The sequence below is a fragment of the Neolamprologus multifasciatus genome, chromosome 6 (genome assembly GCF_963576455.1).
Source record: "Neolamprologus multifasciatus chromosome 6, fNeoMul1.2, whole genome shotgun sequence".
Taxonomy (NCBI): Eukaryota; Metazoa; Chordata; class Actinopteri; order Cichliformes; family Cichlidae; genus Neolamprologus; species Neolamprologus multifasciatus.
The window spans coordinates 12,711,005-12,731,412 of NC_140444.1; the positions used below are offsets into that span (position 1 = coordinate 12,711,005).

At 40.6% G+C, this 20,408-nt stretch overlaps 1 pseudogene across 1 annotated transcript; it reads right to left on the reverse strand.

Moving 5' to 3' along the window:
- Positions 1-4,829: 4,829 nt before the first annotated feature.
- LOC146516584 (N-acetylneuraminate-9-phosphate synthase-like) lies at positions 4,830-10,503 on the reverse strand (annotated as a pseudogene). Its single transcript, XR_014874528.1, has 6 exons — positions 10,259-10,503; positions 9,945-10,160; positions 9,528-9,627; positions 7,465-7,619; positions 6,508-6,774; positions 4,830-6,316 (listed from the first exon to the last, which is right to left on the reverse strand). The product of XR_014874528.1 is annotated as an N-acetylneuraminate-9-phosphate synthase-like (transcript).
- Positions 10,504-20,408: the final 9,905 nt, after the last annotated feature.

The following is a 20,408-nucleotide window of genomic DNA, read 5'->3' on the forward strand; positions in this document are numbered from 1 at the left end:
GAGTAACACACACCAATTTTCATTAGTGTGAGATAAGGTTCAACTGAGAAAAGTAATTTATAGAGATTTTCATGGAAACTCCTTAAAAATAGGGTTTTCAAAATGGGTGTACAAATTGTTTGACAAGATGTTGGGGTGTTATGGGGTGGCTGTAGCTCAGTGGCAGAGCGGATCAGCCACTAACCAGAAGGTCGGTGGTTCAATCCCAGGCTGCTCCAGTCTGCATGCCAAATATCCTTGGGCAAGATACTAACCCCATGTTGCTCTCCGATGCATCCATCGGAGTGTGAATGTGTATGAATGTTAGCTACTTAGCACTTAAGCTTAGAAGTGAATGGGTGTGATTGGGTGAATGAATTAGCTGTATAAAGCGCTTTGAGTGCTCGGACAGAGTAGAAAAGTGCTATATAAGAACCAGTCCATTTACCATGTTCAACAATTTTGAGTGCACTGACACAAGCAATGAAATGAAGACTATTAGTTGTAAGGACAATGACTATTCAGCCGGTACAAATATAAATAAATGTGACATTCATGATAAAAGCAAGGAGATAGTGATAAATAGCAAGCCAAATGTGACCATTCTTTAGATATTTGTACTTTCTCAACTGCTTCATGTCCAAAGGCATTTGCCACAAGGTTGTGCCAAAACGACTACATGTTGTGGAGGTTGAACTAACTATTGTGCAAAGTTTAATTCTGTTGTGAGAAATGCACCAAAGCAACTGAGAAAAACTGTAAATGCTAGTGAGGAAATTTGGGTTCCGACTGAGGTATAACTTCAGGGAGAGCCAAGGCCAACATAACAAACAAAACATCCATGATGTGAAAATAAAATAAACTTACCTAACTCCAAAGAAAACAAAATATACAACCTATAACCATAACCTACCTAACAACACATAAACAGGAGAAAACAGGGTGTCAAAACAAAAGGCAGCTCTTCCCTACAAGCAGTCTGTACATTAAAACAAAAATGCACATACAAGTCACAAAGGCATGCAAGCCCATACAGGTATGGCAACCAAAATGGCCAGAGGGCCCAGAAGTACAGCTCCCCACCTCACTGGCATCCACTTCAAGCTTGAAAGGTTTAGAAAAATCTGGAGCAACAAGAACAGGTGAACTCGACAGAAGACCTTTTGCACATTCAAAAGCATGTTGACACTCAGGACTCTAAATGAATGGTACCTTCGGGCTGCACAGGTTTGTCTTTTTTTTTTCTCTTTCTTTTTTTTGTTGTCCCATTTGGATCTTTAGCCATCAGAATTGTTGTCTTAAGGCCAAGAAAGATGCCAAGCGGATTTATTTTACCAAGTGGATCATCATGGCCTTGCCATATTGGTCCATTTGATTGACCTTTATTATAATTATGTATTTATTTTATTTTCGGTTGCTACAAACAGGACAGACATGACTGGGGGATAGGACAGGGAGAAAGAATGAAAGAAAGAGAGGGAGAGAAAGAAAAACAGAGGGGAGAAGAGACGGTGAGAAAGGGGGGAAGAAAGAAAGAAAAACAAACAAAACACCTGGATCACCTGTATGGAGAAAAAAAACAGAAGAGAAAGCAAACCAAAAAAAGAGCAACATAATAAATACAGCACCATCACAATAAACTAGCTAGCAGTAGATAACAGTAGATACTAAGTATTAAACGCTATTGTGCAGCACGCAAGATAGACAGCGCACAATGTGCTTTGAGGCAGCAGCCAAGAAAGGTGTAGTCCGCGTCTGTGAACACCCGTGTGTACACCTGTGTGCACACCTGTGTGGATCAGCATGCTTGTATTCCAAAGGTTTCTCCATGTAACGATCTGCTAGGGAGTGTGGGGAGCCATAGCCCCGTCCCCCAGGGCATGAAGCAGGTATGGAGGAGATCCAGGCCCCAGACATCCAGAGGCCCCAGAGTACGAGGACCCGAGGAGGACCACCAAAAGGGGGGGAACCGTGCCACCCTCCTGGGAATAGCTGGGTAGAGCCCCAAACGAGAGGTCACCCAGCAGCTACGTAGCAGAGGCCAGAGGGGGTTGCAGTGGTGTGCCCGCGGGCTCTGCCGGCAGCCAGCTGTGCCAGAGAGGACCGAGCTTCAGGCCCAGAGGCCTGAGGGCACCCCACCCCCCGGAAGGGGCCCAGCCGGGCCACAGGCGCCAGGCCCCGCCAATCGGCCACCAGGAGTGAGCCAGTACATACATGAGCGCCCAGCCCCAGTCAACAAGAACCACCAACACACCAACGTCTGAATACTCGGCACTCACCCAACGTGTAGACAGACACAAATAGACACTGCACAGACAGTCACACTCCCCAAACATACTCTATATCCCAGGTCCAGGTACCCCCGCCCCCAGAGGGGCAAGCTGCACCTAGACCCAGGAGATGTAACCCTTCTCTCTGGGGTGGAGGCAAGCGGACCACCTCCTTATCTGCAGTAGCAGGGAGGCCCCGCATCCCAGACCCCAATCTGAACCATCAGCTAAACGCTTGAACACAGTGGCTAAAGTGTCGACATGCTTTGACCAGTTCAGTTGGAAGAATAGATGACCACATCATCAAGATAAACATTACAGTTTGCCACACCAGATAATACAGTTGACATTAACCTCTGGAAGATAGCAGGAGCATTTCTCATTCCAAATGCCATGACTGTATATTGTAAAAAGTGATCAGGTGTTACGAAAGCTGAGATTTCTGATGCTCTTTTTGTCAAAGGAACTTGCTAATAACCTTTAAGAAGGTCAAGCTTCTTCTTTTTTTTAACACAGTTTTCTAAGCTTTAGAGCGCTCCAAAATTCACATGAAAGAAAACATAAAGAAATGTCATTCTAACATTTTGGAGAGACTGTAATGGCACATCAAATTTGGTTAACAAAGTGAAATATAGGATTTATAGGTTAAGTGGCAAACATAACCAAAAATAAATGTCACAAATGTACACATACAAAAATCAAAAACACCGTAGTTTAAACTAATAAATGGTGAGGACAAAAACGGACAGAGGAGGAAGAATTAGCAATGAGACAGCTTCAATCTGTGCTTTAATTAACATGTTAAGATGCACATTTTATTAAATAAAAATTACTATTAAACACTTATAGATTATACACTCACTCGAAACACTGCATGGTCCGCAACAATATTCATATAGGTGGTATTAAACTGGGCCAAGTAAAGATCCTCCACACCACTGGAGCTCCACCTGGCTGAAGTGTTGGAGCCAGAGGTGTAGAGTGATGCTCTGCCACTTTTTGTTTGATTTATTTTTAAATAAATATTTTTTATATATTTATAGAAAATATAGAAGTTTATTTGCCTAATTTCAATAAAGAGGACTTTATATTGGAATCAATGTTCACTCTTATTGAAACCACCTGTAGAGCAGCACATCACTAAAAGATGAATAAAAGCACATCAGAGAGTGTTTCAGAAGCTGACCAGTGATAGGCCAGCTCACTGACTTTGATCTTTCACTGAGATGTAAAGAGGATGAAGCAGAGGAAGTGTTCTTTCTGGAAATACAGAAACCTCATCTGTTTATACAGTAATGTAACAGAATAATATTTAAAAGCTGCAGCCGAATGGAGAAGTCACAGAAAAGGCAGCAAACACAACTAAACATAAATCCAGTAGACACAGTTGAATACTGAACAAACAGCATTTTTGCTGTGTTGTGGCTCACTTTGAAGAAATTTAGCTCCTAACCCTTTGACAAGATCAAAGCTGGGACCAAATAGCTGAGTTACCTCCGTTAAGGATCGGCGAGTACCTACTGGCTAGTGTTACAAACCATGACTGAAAATAAGTTTGATCTCCAGCTCACAGCTTCCTCGATTTAATGGGAACTTCCGTTAAATAGAAACTTTTTTTTTTTGCCTGTCCCATTTGTTTTTTTTGCCATCAGAATTATTGTCTAAAGGCGAAGAAAGATGCCCAACAGATTCACTTTACCAAATTGACCATCCCAGCCTTGCCGTAATGGTCTATTTGATTCACCTTTTATTGTTTATTTTATTTATTTTTTATTTTCACTTGCTAGATACGGGACAGACTTGAATGAGGAAAAGAAAAGGGAGAAAGGAAGAGGGGGAAAAAACAGCGGAGAAGAGGGATGGGGATAAAGGGCAAAAACCAACTAAATAAGCAGACAAAAAAATACATATATCAATCACCTGGATCACCTGTTGAGAAAGAAAAAAGAAAACAAGCAGAAGAAAACGAGAGTAATTCAATAAACAACATCACGATGATATATGGGAATAGAACAGTAAATACTAAATATTAAACATTATTGTGCAGCACATAAGATCGACAGCGCACAGTGTGCTTTGAGGTAGGAGCCAAAAAGGGTGTAGTTTGTGTGTGTGAGCACCCGTGTGTACACCTGTGAGCATGTGCGCGCTTGTATTTAAAACATTCCTTCATGTAATGATCTGCTAGACGGTGTGTGTGTGTGTGGGGGGGGGGGGGGGGGGGCGGAGCCCCGTCCTCCAGGGCATGAAGCAGGTATGGAGGAGATCAAGGCTCCAGACATCCAGAGGCCCTCAGAACACAAGAGACCAAGGAAGACCAACAGAGGGGCAACCGCACCACTATAAATTAATATATTTTCAACATAATAGCAGTGTAAAACTAAAAACAAATCACTGTTACAGAAATATACAATATACAGAAATTTAATATAGATATTACAATCATTTAATCATTTTTGATTTAATGTTAATTTACCGTTGCCATTTTACAGTTATTTGGGGTAATTTTTACGTACATTTCTTACAGTTACTGTAAGAACTGTAAGTAAACTTACATTTGTATAATGACTGAAACCAGCCCACCGAGGCAACAATGGGCTGGGAGGTCAAACAAAGGGCACTTTGGCTGAAGGGAGAAGTGCAGCTACTTGACTGTAATTGATGATGAAGGAACTATAAAAATTCCATGTTCCATGTTCTTAGTCTTAGTTTTGCCCACTTTAGTTTTCCTAAAGACACATGTTCACTAAATCAAACTGAGATCTTTGGAATTTTGTGTCTTGGTACATGTAATATGGTATGTTATCCATCCCATCAGAAAATGAGCACACTGTGGTCATAAAGGGATGGACTTAATCAGCTACAATACCCAGGCTGTGGTGGATAAATAATGCTCACAAAGATCTCAAGGTGTGCAAAGAAGTACCACCTACACAATTTTATCATCAGTAGCAGTCTGATCCATTGAGGAGGGATGGCTCTATGCTTTCGTGTCATTTACTCCCAAATCTGATCCTTCCATCCAAATTTTGTTGCAGAAATCAAGACTCAATAGACCAAGAAATGTTTTTTTAGTCTTTTGGTATATAATTTTGATGACACCTAGTTTGTTAAGAATGCAGACAAATCGGAAACATGAGGACACAGAAAAAGATATGTCTTGCTAACTAACTTATCACACTACAACAACAGTTATTTTAATTTTGTCTTTTTCTATATTTTTAATATTTATTTTACATTTGATCATTTTACAATTTATAGGCTCCTTTAGTTGAAGGAATGTCTCAATGTTGTTTGTAAACTTGATGAAAAGTCAAGAAAACAGCTTCCTAAAGCCTTGTTTATTTGAAGTATTAATATTACAGAAACATTTGATTACAGTTAAAGCCCCACCTGTGTATATGCAGTCCCCCAAATAATTTCACAATAATATTCCTGACACATGCAATACATGCATATGACCATCCTGTGTAACTAACCATAGCTTTTTTGTTATGATTCCATCCTGGAAAAAATAGGCAGGGAGAGAAGACATCAAACTAGCGAAGAATGAAAAATGTGGCCTGTGGCATTCAGAAAATAGCCTATGACTGCATATAGAGTTGGCATCATGATCTAATTTCAATATACATCTACGTTCTAAAGGGTTTACATTTATATTATTACATTTATTCAAATTACATAAAGACATAGATTTCAAGTTCAATAATATTTATATTTGTCTTATCCCACATTTAATTTACCATATGCCTTTCACTGTTCACACATGATATCATTTTCTGTCCATTTTCTAGCTATCTGCCTAATTTACTTACTTCATATTTATTTTCTATCCTTCTCTATTTGCCTGCCTCTCTGTCCCAATAGTTTGGGAAGATCCTTTATTCTATCATGTCTGCCAAGATGCTGTCATCTTCTTCAGTGTCCACTTTGATCTTCTTGCCCACCAGCTGCTGCATATGTTCTGGAGGGATACCCTTTGGCTCACCAACCTTCACTGCAAACATGTCCAGGCACAGCACTGTTCCTTTAGGGATTTTCACCTTAGCAATGACTGACTTGCCCAACTGGAGTAGAAAAGGAATATAAATACATAAAAGATATTTTAATCCAGCTCATGTACGTTTTGCAAATTTGTACAGTTATGGATGTTCAGTGAACTGAAGAGGGTGGAAGTAAACACAGTCAACGATGACTGGTTTGATAGTGTTATGACATGATAGAATTTCAAAACTCAAGTCAAATGACTCAAACTGACCTTATCATGGCAGGTCTTCTCGCATGGTAACATTTGCTTGACTGGTGACCCCATTGCTGTTTCCACCAGTCATATTGCTCGGACCAGTTCTGCCAGCTGGGAGGGCTCCAGGGATGCCTCATGGTCATTTCCCTTCCAGGTCTTATCCAGGGTCACATGGCGTTCCACAACTTTTGCTCCCATCGCCACGGCAGCCACAGTGATGTAGATCCCTTTCTCATGTCCAGAATATCCAATTGGAACATCTGAAAATTCCTCCTGGTATTTCTTTAAAAAAAGAAGTAGAAAAGAAAAAAGCCTATAGTATTATTGTCTGCTGCACGCACTGCCTCTTTGTGTACCTGTAACTGTCATACAATACAATGCTAAGACATACCCAAACAATTTAATTTAAAATCTAAACACAAGTCTGAGCATATTACAGTCAAATGTGTTGTACTGCCCAACACAATCACAGGTTTTCATTAACAGGTGTCTTCTCTCCAGAATCAGCATCTACTTTGTGATTGTGTAACATTTAGGGGCTGGATTTGAAAGTAATTGTTTAGCTAGCTGTTGTGTACTATAAAACTGCTAATGTTTATAGTAATGTGCCATTTGCAGTGCACTGGCAGTTTGTATTCTCTGTATACTACTGCAATTTCATTCATGATATATGTTAATAATTCGATTCTAAGTATATGTAAACACAAAGGACAGATAGGAATTGAATTTAGACTAGTTTATGTTGATCTGATTAGAGAAAATCCTTGACTTTTGGAGTAAATAAAATAGTATCTGCTGAACCTATTTCCCACTTCAAATCTATAACTAATAAAAAGCTAATATATCTGATACAATCATATGTGAAAAACAATATAAAAATATTTTCTCGTACATTTCATGTAGTTTTTGGCATATTGATTATTTCTCCACATTTTACCCAGAGGAGATGATGATGATGTTCATTCATCTTACCCTGATCACACTGAGGTTGACATCTTTAGGATCCAGAGGGTAGGCGCTGGTGCACTGCAGGAGAGTAAATTTCTGGTTGTGCTCCTTTACTGTCTTGTAGACACGGCGTATGGTTTCCATGGACTGCATCCCAGTGGATACCACCATTGGTCGCCCTGACAATGATAGATTTGTATATATGTAACCCAACAGACTTATTAATAAATGTAGTTAATATTTTAAGCAATAAATAAATCATATTAATAATTGTTTTATTACAGGTAAATAACTCGTCCCGTAACATAAGTGGGGGCTCATCCGGGATCTCCTTTTCCCCATAAGGAGGATTCCCATTTGTGAAAGAGAGAAAGTGTGTTTTGCTCCATTTTGTTTTCTTCTTCTGCCCTCTTCCCTGTTTTGAGCGCCATGTCGGCTCCATTTTGTTTAGAGGACGTTTTAAAAGCTCCATCTGTTGTGCTCCTTGAGAACTGCTGCAAATGCGAATTGCTGCATTACAGCCCTGGGCCTTGGAGAGAGTGAGACTACCCTTTTGTGCTTATGAAAATCTAAGTGTGCCAGGACTCGTGGATGACTGGCTGCTGGGAGTCCTGTGCCAGCCTTCTTTTATGCAGATCACAGTGTGCCAGACCTCGCGGACGATTGGCTGCCTGGAGATCCCATGACCACTCCAAGACCAATTGACTGGCTGATTGTCTGCACCTGGGAGTATAAAAGGCTGAAGATCCTTCACACTATGGGGAATTGCTGCTCTGAAGTGACATGCAGTGTCCTCCTCGTTGCCTCACACTTGAACTTTGTTGAAACTGTTTGCTGTGTTGCTCTTTGTTTGCTAAACCAGCTGAACTTAGTTTCATTAGAGTTTTGTGATGCTGGCTTGCCTTAGTTAACCCTTAGCTTTTATTTTGTGTGCTGCCAGCTTGCCTTAGTTAACCTTTAGCTTTTACTCTTGACTGTTTTTTCTTTATGTAATAATTGTTTGCCCAGTGGTCTGTTGAACAGCCCTGTCGGTTTTCTGTTCAAAGTTTGAAATTAAAACCTTTTTCTTTACTCAGTTTTGTGTTGGGGGCTTGTGTATGTTACTCCTTCCCTGACGCCTAGCAGAGGGGGTCGTAACAAATTCACTATTATTTATTAAACTTAATTACACATAATTAATTTATATTGTATTCATATGTATTATGTCATTATTTTTGTACTCCCACTGGATTTATACAGCTGCATGTTGAAATAGTCTGCAATACAAACAGCAAACAAACTTCCATTCACAGCACGTGTGATTCCTGACAGTTGAGACTGTGTGTGTGTGTGTGTGTGTGTGTGTGTGTGTGTGTGTGTGTGTGTGTGAAATGTTTGGTGAAAAAATGTTGAATGAGCTGAAATACACCAAATCATTCACCTGAAAGACAAAGTGGAGAACTGTTGAAAGCTCATACTCACACAGGAGAAGGGGTTTTGAAGTTAGCAGGTAGCCGAGCTTATTTAAAATGTACATTAGAAAAAGCTGACTAATTACAAAAGAAAATTTTGATTCAAAAACCATCTAAATGAATATTGAAAGTTCATATTATTTTATTCACTGAATGACTGAAATGTGGGAGAATCCAGGCCTGGCCATAAATTAGCATCTATGGTCAAACCTTTTTTTTCTCTTCAACTTAGAGACACATTCTCATGCATGACATCATCAGCTCCACAGAAATATGCCCTTTCTACATTTGTGTTATTGTACAGTTTAAATTCATACTATATTTTTACACTGATGAACTGAATCAATACTTGAATAAAAAATAGCCACAAATAGCTTCAAAACTAGAGAATCTGTGAAGGAGATTATTGTTTGAAATTTATCTCCATGCCATGTTGTTACACTTTTAATCCTGCCCACTTTTATACCTGTCCAGTGCAGTTTCACATTTTTCTTTTTGTTCTTTTTTTTTTTTTTTTACTAAGGACCACACCCACCTTGTTACACAGTGTTTAATTCACTGCACACCGTCAGTTTCATGTTTCCTTAACATTGAGGCAAGAGTGCTGTTTAGGTGTAATACAACAAAGGCCTGTACCTTTTCTGGCTGTCTTTTCCAGATATGGGAAGTTGTTTGCATCGCAGGACGCAACTTTGAAGAACGGCACATCCAGCTCATGAAGAAACTCCACAGCTATCTATGAATATCAAGGTAATTAAGGCACAGAGTATCATCAGTGATCTGTGATATATGTACTGTTCTACGTGTTAGTTATTTAGCTACAGTATGAAAAAGAATGTAAACACTCTATTAATTCTACATTTTCAAGACAGAATTTGAAACTTTCATTAATCTCTGATGATCTGTGCATGGTGAAATCATTATCATCATTTTTTCTACATTTTCTTCCAAGTTTTTTTTTTTTTCAGGGTTACACACACATTACCGCATCAAAAGTAATAAAACATTTAAAGTGAATGTTCCTGACAATACATAGTTATTTGCAGCTCATACCTCATCCATACCAGAGGCGGTGAGAAAGATGCCGATGTCTTCTGCATACTTTTTTAGTTCCCTGTATTGATCATGACTGAACTCCAAGTGACGCTTGTGGTCACCGTACGTTTCCCCCCAGGAGTGCTTTGAATTGTAGGGGCGCTCCAAGGCTCGCTTGCTGAATTTGTACTCTAATTCACTTTTCTGGAATTTGGCACAGTCAGCACCACAGTCCTGATGAGAGAAGAGATGAGAAGAGCAACATAGTGATTTTACAGTTCAAATATTTTTTCATCATCATTCACAGGCACACCATCACCTCCTAAATTTACCTTTGCCATCTTGATCATTTTCTTGGCAATCTCAATGTCTCCCTGGTGGTTTTGTCCAATTTCAGCAATAATGAAACATGGATCGGAGCCCCCAATCATTCTGCCAGGACACAGTTTAAACTGCAGAGGCATAGTGGCGACAGAAAGTTAACAGGCTAAAATTCTGAGTGGAGTCAAATTCACAGGTGAATCTCAAATGACGAACGCTTCCAGGTTGAGAGGAAGATGCTGTTGGGCACATTGCTATTTATAATCCTGGGGAGACCCACCTCTGCAACACCTAAATTTACATGTTATTCAGGTTTGAATACACCTACTGTTTGTTTGTTTTTCTATCCATGAAAACTAGCAGTGGTCCATTTCTTCTTCCCAGATAGATTGTTGAGGATGACTGGATGATCCTGTATCTAAATAGGTCATTTAGCAATTTCTGCCAAATTTCAGTCAGGGACCATTATTCCTCCATAAATGGTGCTGGTCTAGCATAGTGTGGAGTGGTGCCATCATTTCTACAGTTGAGCCTTTGTGGCTGTGTATATGTTGCCGCAGTTTGGGATAATCTGTGTAATCGCTTGCTGTGTGGAGTATGAATGACAGAACAGAAACAGAGGCTACAAGCTTGATTGCACGACTGAAGCATTTTGACGCAGTTTGTTACCAGTTTGTTAACCAAGCTCTGGCTGCTGGGTTGAGATTGACATGCACTTAGCTCTATCATTACTCCGGGTTTCTGGCTCGCTTTGTGTTGTGTTAGAGTGCCCCCTGTGCAGATGTGTGCAAAAAGCTAAAGTTGTATTGGTGGTATGCTACAGGGATTTCTGTCCTGCACACGTTCTCCATTCTACTATTTCACTCTTGTGCTTTGTGCAAGAAAAAAAAACACATGCATAAGGCATGCATTTTGCTGAAGCAAAAAAAGAACTTTATTTGGCAAAGAATATATTGACATTAAAGTCATTAAGTGCCAAGTGTTTAAGTGCCAAAAAGATCATTAGTTTCAGAAGCTTTCTGGGAAGAAGTGTGGCTTTTTCAACTCATTCAACAAACCAATAATAACTGTCATGATAAGACAAACAAATAAATGGAAAATAAAATGGATCAGAACCACTATATAAAAAGTTGTGACCCCACACCTACAATTGTCATGCTTATCATGTTTTATTAAAAAGGATCATTTGTGGTCTCTGTTTCAAAGCTGACATAAACTGAGATGCTAAATGAAACACAGTACACAAAGTCAAATAGGGGGTGAGAAATGAACACAAATGCAGATGTTTAAAACAGGAATTCAATACTGACATTTGTCTTTTACTTTTTTAAGGAAGAACATTTTCTATTCATACTCCAACTGAGTCAACAATTTTGTTAACAAATATTGTTAAAAGGGGTGCCGGCAGAGACTTGGCGTCTCACTACTTCAATGCTGCAATCCATGCAAACCCTAAAAATATAAAACTGCACAGACATAGATCAGTATTCTATTTACAGTTTGCAATTTTGTGCAAGATTGATGAATTATGTGCAAGCTACTTTTTACATTTTAATAATATTTTTAATAAGAAATGTACACATTTCTACATTGATTGGTACCTTACACCAAGTGCAAATAAAATATACAATTATTTGTTGGATGAAAATAAAATCTCATCTATAAAATGATGTAAAAGATAGTGTTTACAACTTAAACATTTTTATTTATAATATTAGATATTGGCAAATATAACTGAAATAATCCTTTGGATATCAGTTTCCAAAGTATAGTCAAGTAAAATTTATCTCTGCATCTCAAATACTTTTAAATCTGTTTAAACTTCTCCAAAAATGCCTTGTTGAAAATGCATAATTACAAAGTAGTGTGTAGAATAAAAATTGATTTGCCCAGAGGCCTTCTTCAATAACATATCTCACCTAAGTCTTCACCTTCTACATAATTTACTTAGGGATTATTAAAGCATTCTGATTAGGATTCTTCAGATATCAGTGCAACTAGCAGTCAGAGACTGATTGGATAACCCTGTTCTAGCCCTGTGGTATGCTTTGGATCATGAGCTGTTTCTCTCTTTTTCCAAACCTTCTTCCCATTATTCTGATCCAAGTTAACTTAGGTTTCATCTCTCAGAAATGTAAAAGTCAGAAATACCCAGGCTGTTTTAGATGTTGGTGGCAAAGTCTAACCTGGCCTTCTTGTTCGTGGTCTTGATCTTGTTCTAGACCCTCTGTATAAGCTTGATTAAAACAAATTGGGGAAAAAAAATACAGCCCCACCTCCAGAAAAATTGTCTAGATGTTGTAAAGTATTTTTCTTAACCAAGGAAAGAATGATCTCTTCCCACAGTTCAGTTATATTCTTTTGGTGTTGCTGAGCTGGCCAGTTCATTCTTTCTTTTCAAGAATCACATCTGCCAGAATGTTGATTTGGCCAGTCTTAAAGTTTTTTGTCATCATACTAATAGGTTTTGACTTGGACAGAATGTGAAAACAAAATGTCTCTTCTTCTGTGCTTGTAGAAATTGTCGATTTGCATAACCGAGATTAAGATGCAACTTTTGCAGAAACATCTAAATTATAGTGTTTCCTTCCAATCAGGTTGTTCAATGAATTCTTAAATTTATTCATTAATATGTGAACATTTTCTTCTGCATATCCAATTTGGAAAGCATGTTATTTTCTTAATACTTCTGCAATATTTATCTTACTTGTTTTAAGTCATCGTTTTACAACGTCGAAACATCATCACACCACACACAAAACCTGAACCCTATCTCTAGGCCTGTAACCCTGATACATACTAACCCCTAACAGCCTTTAGTTTTTTCCCTGAGTGGAAATTGGTAAACCTATAACGTCATTACAAGTGTGACTCACTTGCAGTGTTGAACCTGGACAAACCTTATGCTGATTCAGGAACAACGCTAATTATTTCATACCAGTTATATTAGATACACCCTGTGCAAACAGTTTCATCTCCAGTGATTTTTTTTATCTTCAGTTGCTCTGTTACTTTAATGCATTTCTATATATATACCATATTTCTTAGATTTTCAGGGCCGAGTACAATAACCTTAGTTTTATCTGAACTTAGAAGCAGAACATTATAGGCCATCTAGGTCTTTATGTCATTCTTGCAGTTTAACTAATTGGTGTGTGTTATCTGACTTCACAGTGAAAATGTATGCTATGTCTTCTAATGATACTGCCCAAGGGAAGAATGTATAATGTAAACAGAATTGGTCCCAGCACCGAACCCTGTGGAACTCCATAATTGACCTGTGAAGAGGATTCTCCATGTACATGAACAAATTGGAGTCTGTTAGATAGATATTTATTTGTTATCAAATCCTTAAAATCCGTAGAAAAAACAGTGATCAAAAATCACATCACAGACACCCAGTGAGACAACATAACATACTCAAAAGTCCACCAAAGTTATTTTCTCATTTCTTCTCTCCTTTTCACGGCACGGTGAAAAGAAGACTGACTGACCACGGTCAGTCAGTCATAGGCCAGAGGTTACCAGCACTTAGCCTAAATGTAGTCAGTCTGTGATGTACATCTCATAACATTAAAGTCAATTCAAAGTTAGTTATGTCACACTGTGTCAACAATGTCATCGTCATGGGTCAGAGGCCTTCTGAAGAAGGCATATCTTTGTGACGGGTCTGCACACATGGCTGGTTGGGGTCTTAATCCAGACCTGACGCACAAGCCCCTTTTCATCTGGTGCAGCTCCGGTGACTCTCCCAATGATCCAGGAACCACGAGGTGCAGAATCATCCACTATAAGGACCACATCTCCAGGAACAAAGTTGCGTTTAATCCTTCCCCATTTCTGGCGCTGCTGAAGTTGTGGCGAGTCCATCTTTTCCAAAACAGATCAGATATATATTGAACTTGCCTCCATCATTTACGTGCATAGAGATCGTCCCTCCGGAACAGGCCAGGTGGTAAAGACGGGTTGGATTTGAGAAGAAGGAGATGGTTTGGTGTTAAGGCTTCCAAATCATTTGGATCGGTGGATTCCAGCGTAATGGGTCTACTGTTGAGGATTGACTCCACTTCACAAAGAGCAGTTTGGAGCCCTTCCTCGTCCAAATGCTGTGTTTGGAGAGTGGAATTAAGGACTGACAGAACGAATCAACCGCTCCCATGCTCCGCCATGATGCGATCCAGTTGGAGGATTAAAGATCCATTTCACTCCCTTCAAAGACACAGCATCAGAGATCTTTTCCTGATTCCACTGTTCCATAGCTCGTCTCAGCTCGCGCTCTGCGCCCACAAAATTAGTCCCATTGTCTGAGCGCAGTTCTTGTACCTGACCTCGTCTTGCGATGAAACGTTGTAAGGCGTTAATAAAAGAGTCAGTGTCAAGAGATGAGGAAACCTCAATATGTACTGATCTAATTGCCAAACAAGCAAAAATAACACCATACCGCTTCACAAGACTTCTCCCACGCTTCACAAGACTTCTCCCACGCTTCACTTTAAATGGACCAAAATAGTCCACTCTAACAAAGCTAAATGGGGGTTTCTCAGGGGTCACTCTGCTTTCAGGCAACTCAGCCATCTGCTGCTGGCCTGCAGCTCCATGAAACCTTCTGCAGGTCACACAACTCGACATGATGCTTCGAATCAAAGTACCAGCACCAGGAATCCAGTATTTTTGATGCAGCTTTGAGAGTATGTGGTTCCTTCCACCATGACCCACCTCTTTATGAATATGCTGTAGAATGAGATTAGAAATGTGAAGCTCTTTAGCGATTATGACAGGATGCTTGGAATCTTCTGACATGACAGCCCTACTGAGACGTCCGCCAACCCGCAGCACATCAAAACAGGATTCAACTTATATATGTGGCTGCTTCGTTTCACAGACTCTCCCCTTTGGAGACGAGAAATTTCTTCGGCGTATCTTTTCCTCTGACAGAACTTAATTATTTGCATCTCAGCATCCTCAATCTCTCCCAATGAAAGAAAGCCATGCCGGAAATCAACCTTATGTTGAGCATTTTCAGACTGAATTGTATCAGATGCAGACTGGAAATGTATCTTCTTGCGATGCAATAGCAATGTCATGAACCTCAAAATCCAACCCATCACCCTGATGAGACGAGTCCAGGATGAGGCACGATGGATTAAAAGGGTCAGAGGATGATCATCATCGTGTGCTTGTGAGACCTTGATGGCAGCAGACATCTTAACTTCAGGATCTTCACGTGGAAGTTCTTGCAAGTTTTCTGGGTTCACAGGCCAACTGTTCTCTGGCTGTGTAAGAAATGCAGGACCAGATATCCATTCAGTGTCACGTAAAAAGGTCTCTGCCTTCATACCTCTGGAGGCAAGGTCCGCAGGGTTATGTGTGGTGTTCACAAACCTCCATTGCGAGGCACTAGAAGCCTTGAGGATTTCTGACACTGTTCGCCACAAAAACACGGAACCTGGAAGTCTCATTGTTTATATATTTCAACACTGCAGTGCCGTCCGTCCAAAAGACAGAGTTTAAGAGAAAGTCCATCTTGAACTGCTGTTTCCATAGCTTGTCCAGTGTGACAGCAGAAACTCTGTTGGCAGTAACTGTTGCCAAACATCCTGGCCTTACACAGCATTCTTGATTAAGTGGCCCATTCACTGTCCAGCCAAGCACAGTCCTAATGGCAAAAGGTCCATCACCTACACTCCGGATGACCTCCAAAGGTTCTAGAGCTCTGGGCATGTTCATGCCAATCAAAAGCTCCACATTGGCCTTAATTTCTGGCAAATGAATATGCTTCAAATGTGGCCAGTCATCCAGGTCCTGTTGATTTGGGATGTTACCAATATCTACAGGCATTTTATGCTGAGTGAAGAGGTTAGGCATATCACAGTACATGTCACTGTCCAATCCAGCAACTTCAAGTTCAGGTACAATGAAACTGTCCACCACTTTTTCCTGTCCCATGGTGCACAGGAGAATCGTTGTCCTCCTCCCAGCAATATTCAGCTTGTCCATAAGACCCACTGTACAAAAGGATGCTGAACTCCCTTGGTCCAGAAAGGCATACGTGTCCACTATTCTTTGACCTCTCTTTGATTTTACTTTAACTGGCACAATGGCAAGCTTACAGTCTTGTTCACCGGCCCCAGTAAGACCACTAGTCTGGATCGTAACAGGAATGTTATCTGCCTCATTATTAGGTTTGACTTCATTCTTCTCTTTGTGGTGGATATGGAGTATACTTGCATGCCGGAGACCACAGATTTTACATGAAAGGCGTTTTCTGCATTCTTTACTTATGTGCCCAGTACACAAACAGCCAAACAGATGCTGTTCTTTTTAAGAAAAGAAATCTTCTCATTATGAGGTTTCTTATCAAGCAGAGCACATGACTCCAGTGTGTGTCTGCCTTTGCAGAAAAAACAAGCCTTCACAGTGCTGTGACGATCTTGAGCCCCTGTCTGATTCTGTCTCTCAACATCAGAGACTGTTGTGGCGAAGCTACTTCCTTTAGCTCTTAGATGTGGAGAACATTTCCCTCCATTGCTGCCCTTGGCTGCTGGATGTGTTGCTGGAATGTCACATAGATTTCCAAAGACGGGATCTGTTGCAATTTTAACTTGACGCTCAAGGAAGGAAACAATGTCAATGAATGCGGCTCTGCGATGTTGCCTCTCCTGAATGTCACATGCTACTGTTCGCCATTTGTCTTTTAACTTACATGGCAGTCTTCTAATCACAGCAAGCATATTGGCAGGTGTATTTAATTCAGAGAGATCATTAATCTCTTCCATTGCATTGCAGCATCCACGTAAGAACAAACAATATGCCTGAAGAGCTTTTCCATCTTCCGATCTAATCAGTGGCCATGAGTGAACTTTGTTCAAATAAGCAGATGCAATCACATGTCCATTCCCAAAGTGCTCATACAGCAGAGTCTTTGCCTTTACATATCCAGCACTTTCAGACATATGTTGACAGCTTTTAACAAGTTCATTGGGCTGCCCCTTGGTGTACTGTGCAAGATAATGCAGGCAGTCGCCAGCATCGCCAGTCTTTGCTTCTATGACCTGTTCAAATGAGCGCATAAAGGCCTGAAAATGTAAAGGGTCACCATCAAAGGTTTGAATCTCCCTTTTGGGCAGTGACGAAAGACTTTGCTGATGGACCAACATACAAGTTAATTCATTTTGTTTTGCCATAATGGACCACAGATGTTCATTGGCTACTGGATGAGCAGCTTGTTGCTTAGGCAAAGGTGGAATTGATCCAAAAGCGTCAGAAGGCCCCATAAGAGCGGGTGCAGGCCTTTCCCTTTTCATATTCTGTTGCACTGTTTTTACCTGAAGCTCTGCATTCTCAGTGATTGCATTTCCTTTTGTAAGCATCTGTGGAACAAAAGTCTCTGCATCCGCATTAAGAATTTCAAGGCTTTCAACATTGTCATCCCCTATGTAGCCGGTGTATCAGAAAAACTCAGGAGGGTTTTCTCCAAGCATGACATCCCGGTGCATTTCAGACCCAGCAACACGCTCAGACAAAAACTGGTTCACCCGAAAGACAAAACGCCAAAACACAGACTTAACAATGTGGTGTATGCTGTACAGTGCAGCGAGGAATGCCCGGACCTCTACATTGGAGAGACCAAACAGCCACTTCACAAGCGCATGGCACAACACAGAAGAGCCACCTCCACAGGACTCAGCTGTCCATCTGCATCTTAAGGATAAAGGACACTCTTTCGAGGATGCCAATGTTCACATTTTGGACAGAGAGGACAGATGGTTTGAAAGAAGCCATCTATATCCAGTTTTGAGATCCCTTCCCAGACGCCTTAACGCCCACTCACATCCTGGGCCATCTGACCTCAGAAATTTGCATGATAAGGTAGGGCCAGGTTTCCCAATGAACTCACCCGAAACTCTGGCTGATTGGGACCCACACCCAGTTTCACACCTTGGCTCAGGCGATTAGAGGATCATCAGGGGGTCCTTTTTGTCCCTCTGTGGGGGGATACTCCCACTAGGTTTATATCTGGGACTCTCCACCATTTGACCTTAGAACTGAAGAAGCTTCTCGGATGAGAGGTGAAACGTCTTCAAGTAACTTAAAGAAGTCCAGACGCTTTTCTTTGCAAGCTCCTTTGACTACGATGACCTGGATGACTGAGAACCTTCACAGACAATTTCAAGGCTGTTTCCCTTTGTTTTAAAATATGATTCCATTCCATTAGATTTCCGTGAAGCGACGCTCCGCATAGTGGATCCAGTTCTCAGCACGTTCACCTTTGCAACAGTTGCAGCTATATCCGCTTCAAGCTGAAGTTGTTCTTTCTTTCTCCTCAATTGTTCCTCTTGTTCTTCAAGAGAGTGTTTTTTCTTCAGCATATGTTGACATGCGAGCAAGGCGGCCATTTCAGGTTCTGCCCTGAGACATGCAGATGAAGTAGATGATACTCTTGAGCTTGACCTACTGCCTTGATTTGACACACTGTCGGATGGCAACACGTCATCATTAACATCATTCTGGGGATTAAGAGATGATTGAGGTTCTTTTCCAGTGTGCTCTCGCACCTCCATTTCTCCTCCCAGGGAAGTTTCCTGTGACTGTGCTTTGTCAGATGATGGCCTCCCCGAACGTTTATCAGTTTCAGAAAGCCATATCTTAACATCCTCCATAAACCCTTTACTGTATTTAGCGATGCTTGAGAACCATGTATTTTGTTTATCTTTCTCATCAAATGACATTAGAGAAAGTAAAGATTCATGCAATGCACTGGCATCCTTAAACAGGTGTGTTAACTCATCAAACTGTTTTTTGACTTGTGAATGATTTTTATCATCTTTCATTAGCTCTTTAAGAGACATAATAACACTTTTCATTTTGTTTACATGCCTTTTGCGATCTGTTTGGATGGTTTCAATGTTGTTTGCAAGAGCTTTCTCAGTGAGAGAAATTAATCTTTTATCCTTTTCAGTTTTTCCAACAACAGATGCAGCCTGTGATCCACTCATTTTACGCATTCAACATAAGCAGCATGCCAAAATCCAAAACAAAGGCAACAGCAATTCCTTCAAACTCAGTTGAACGCCTGCAGAGCCACAGCACACACACACATCAAATCCAACAGCAAACATAGCGGTGGGCGTGTCACAACAACATCTTCGTATGGTCAGAATCCAAACTGCGTTCAAACAAACACGTGGCACAAAAACACAGTTTACATACCACCGTCGTCTTCTCCTTATCTATCAGACTAGCCGATTTTATGGGTGTAGTGGCGGCGGTGTGTGGGCTCGCATCGGCGTTTATTCAGCGCTGATTGCGGGAGGCTCCATTGCCGTCGCACGTTTTGCTGACAATTATTGGCGACAGTCAAGCCTTTGAGTCACCGAGCAGCTGAATAGGGGAATAATGTTGACGCGCCCGCTGTTCAAAACGTAAGTCAAAGTTCCAGATTAAAAACTTCTTTATTTGTTATCAAATCCTTAAAATCCGTAGAAAAAACAGTGATCAAAAAACATTCTAAGCTTGAGCGGTCCCCCATCACCCACTCATTCACAAAAATTCCCTCGGGACGTGAACAGGTGATATAGCGATCACTATTACCGGCACCACGTGACCCAAAGCTACGCCTATCCACAACACTGTCTCTCAATAAAAGGCAGCGGGAGGAGGCCTGATTTGGGGTCATTGTCGTGGTGGACACAGACGAGGCCTCCCTTGCGCAAGTAATCGATCGATCCTGACTGTCTTGTTTTCTTCATGATGGATAAGTCTCTAGAATTAGCGGGGCTTGTGGAAACACAGACCCAACAGGTGGGTTCTTTTACATTTTACTAAATCTACACAGCATTTAATCTGTTAGCCTACTAACAGATTAAATGCTGTGTCGAGGCGGTCATTTTTAGTATCTACATGGATGTTAAAATTGCCCAAAATAAAGATTTTTATTTGAGCTGAGCACTAAATCAGATGAAAAGTCTGAGAAATCAAACAAACTCTGTAAGGCTCAGGTGGACAATAGATGATTACAAATAAGACTGGTTTTTGAGTCTTACATCTGACTGAGGAGCAATTACAATCTACAACTTCCACATATGAACACCCAAACCATTTTGAACAGAGTTCTAAGTAAAATAGTAAAATCTGTCAGTTGAAACTTATTCATCTTGTGAG